The sequence below is a fragment of the Scyliorhinus torazame genome, chromosome 5 (genome assembly GCF_047496885.1).
Source record: "Scyliorhinus torazame isolate Kashiwa2021f chromosome 5, sScyTor2.1, whole genome shotgun sequence".
Lineage (NCBI taxonomy): Eukaryota > Metazoa > Chordata > Chondrichthyes > Carcharhiniformes > Scyliorhinidae > Scyliorhinus > Scyliorhinus torazame.
In genome coordinates, this window is record NC_092711.1 from 272,472,218 (window position 1) to 272,475,434 (window position 3,217).

Sequence of the window (3,217 nt, forward strand, 5' to 3'; positions counted from 1 at the left end):
AGAGGCAGGAACCCTAATATAGTGTGACTATGGTTTACAGTGCTCATCTGTAACAATATTAAGTCTTGTTTTTGTCATAGGTAATGTAACGTGACAGATTAATTTGAACCTGCAGAGCCCTCATCATTGAAGTTGCCTCGAACTAGTCAATTTTTAACCCCCCGAAAGAAGTACATGCTACAGTTCTGATGGCATTGATGGATAGAATAGACAGTACGCAGCCTTAGATATTTGATGAATGCGATCGAGTCTCTGAGAAGTTGTAGAAAAGGACAACCTGGATGATACGAATCTTAGATCTTTGTAGTTTAAAACAAAAATTTATCCCTGGGTTACGGGCATCGCTGGCGAGGCCAACATTTGTCATCGATGTCTAAGCAGCTGAGTTTCTTAGGAGGCCGTTTTAGAGGGTAGTGAATTGTGTGTCTGGAGTCTCCCATTCCAGATTGGGTAAGGATGTCAGATTTCCTTCCCTAAAGAACATAAGTGAACCAGATTGTTTTTTTATGACTTTATGAATTGCAGATGTATTTAATTAACTGAATTTAAATTCCCCAGCTGCAATTATGGGATTTGATCTCACATCCGATCATTAGTTCAGGCCACTCCCATAAAGAAGTTGTGAACTTGAACAAGTTCAAGATTAGAGGGCTGCTCACGGGTTTGATCCCAGCCCCGGGTCAGTGTCCGTGTGGAGAGTGCATATTCTCCGCGTGTCTGCGTGGGTCTCACCCCCACAGTCCAAAGATGTGCAGGGTAGGTGGATTGGTCACGCTAAATTGACCCTTAATTTGAATCTTGTTTTTAAAAAAGTTCAAGCTTGGAGGACAGGTGAGTAAAGCTTTTAAAAGTAACGGATTGGCTACTGTTTGATTACAGGTTATTTGAAATAGATCACAGTGGTAGGTCTGGAGGCAAGGAGTTAGATCACATACCAGAAGAATTTATCTTTATACAGAGTCACCCATGTTTGGAAATAAATTGCTGAGGCACGGGGCTAGGAGGTGGATTAGGAGCTGGGACTGGAAGAAAAATTACAGATTGTCACATTGGCGCAACATCCCTTTCACATTCCCACCTCCGAGGGACTTTGCCACGATGGGCGGGCAGCTAATTATGCTCTATTAATGACCCACTTGGCAGAACAGGCTTGAGGGATGGAATGGTCTACTCCGATTCTTCATTTGAATGAAAAGAGGTGACACTGTTGGGGTCTTTCTGACAGAGGGTGGGCTGCCAATGAGGGCAAAGCCTGGTCAATATCTTTTTGGTTGTCTCCTGGCAGCAGGGCGAGCGGTGGGAGCGGGTGCACAGGTGACGTACACCTGCTTTAATTCTCTCCCCCACCCACCCTGCACCATCCCGCCAGAGCTGAGGGGGGAGGAGTAGCACGCCACAAGCGCCATCAGCATTTTGTGGAGACATTCCCCCAACCCCGACAAAATGGCCTGATAACTAGCCAAATTAAATTTTTTACAACTCCCAAGATTGCCTCCATTTTGAAGCGCCCTTGTGTTTCTCCTGACTGCATCAGCAGCACCCACTTCACTTGATGGGACTGCCACTGGACATTGCTGTAGGTTGTCCTTGGACTGCTGATTTTCTGGTCCATCCACCGTCCCTAATTGAACTGCACTCACCGAGGCAGTGGCTTAATTGCCTGCCTCTGTGAAGATTGTTACCAAGGTCCAGCAAAAGCCACTTATGGGTTCCCCAAGTATTTAGGGAGGAACCTGACAAATTTCTAAAGAGAACTGTTACTAGATATAAGTTTATGTTAGTGTTGCACAAAGCCACAGACTACTGTAATCTTCATAGAATCAGTTTTTTTGGCCCACTGTGGCCACGCCAGCCATCAAGCAGCTGTTGTAACCTATTGGGTAGCTTACCCCATGGATCTTGGGGAGTATGAGCTCCCTCAATAAGGGCATGGGGCAATCATTGACCTTTTATGTTGTATAAATACATCCGGCCAGTTTGGCTCCGGCTCGAGAGCAGATCAGTAGCGAAGTACTGGTGCTGTGTAAATATTAGTGTAAATAAAGTTTTGTTTGACTTGCAAACTCATGTTGGACTCTTTGCGGCCCTCACAAAAACACCTATCTACTATAATATCATTTTCCAGCACTTGGCACATAGCCTTGTGTGCTATGGCATTTCAAGTGCTCATGTAAATAATACTTAAATATTGCGAGGGTTCCCGCCTCGCCCACCCTTTCTGGCAGGGAGTTCCAGATTCCAAACATTCTCCAGATGAAAAAGCTTTTCCTCACATCCCCTCTAAACCTCCTGCCCTTACCTTAAATCTATGCCCCATAGTTATTGACCACTCCGTGAAGGGGAAAGGTTCCTTCCTATCCGCCTTATCTATGCCCCTCATAATTTTATTCCCCCCTCAGCTTTCTCTGCTCCAAGGAAAACAACCCCACCTCATCCAGTCTTTCTTGATAACTGAAACGTTCCAGCCCAGGCAACATCCTGGTGAATCTCCTCTGCACCCTCTCCAGTGCAATCGCTTCCTTTCTATAATGTGGTGACCAGAACTGCACACAGTATTCCAGATGTGGCCTAACCAGTTAGGTTGATTCCATGAGGGAGTCAGAAGAATTTACCTTTATTTTCTCTCCAGAGGTGATATGATTATTGACTAATAAGATGAAATGTAACATTGCACCATTAACTAACTAGTGGGATAGGCTTGATGGGTCTAATTGTCTATTGTCCTTTTGTGTGCTTACATGTACCAATGATTCCATGCTCTTGGGGATGCTCTTAACTGATAAAGATGCTGTTACCTCCATTCCATGGTGGGGCATGTGTTTCCCATGGATGCAAACTTTGCCATCTTTTTGATGGTGAAAGGATTTACTGCTCTGGCAAATTTCTCCAATGGTGGCTTTTAAGGAGTTGATGGCGACTTCCGGGTGCGGCAATGCGGAGCTGAGCCGCACGATTCGGCAGCTCCCGCTACCACGGACTTTCGGGCTTGCTAGAAGAGCCCCAACTGAACTTTTTTTGAAACTAACCGGTGGGGAAGGTAAGAGGGAGGTCCCCCCTCCAACCTGTATGAAACGGACTCGAAGCGTAACGGCCACAAAAGTGGCATTGGAGCAACGGGAAAAACAGACAAAATGGCGACGGCTAGAGACAAAGGTGAGCTGCTGGAGCAGCGGGAAGGACCGGGGAAGAAAGATAGAATGGTGGCGGCCAGAGACAA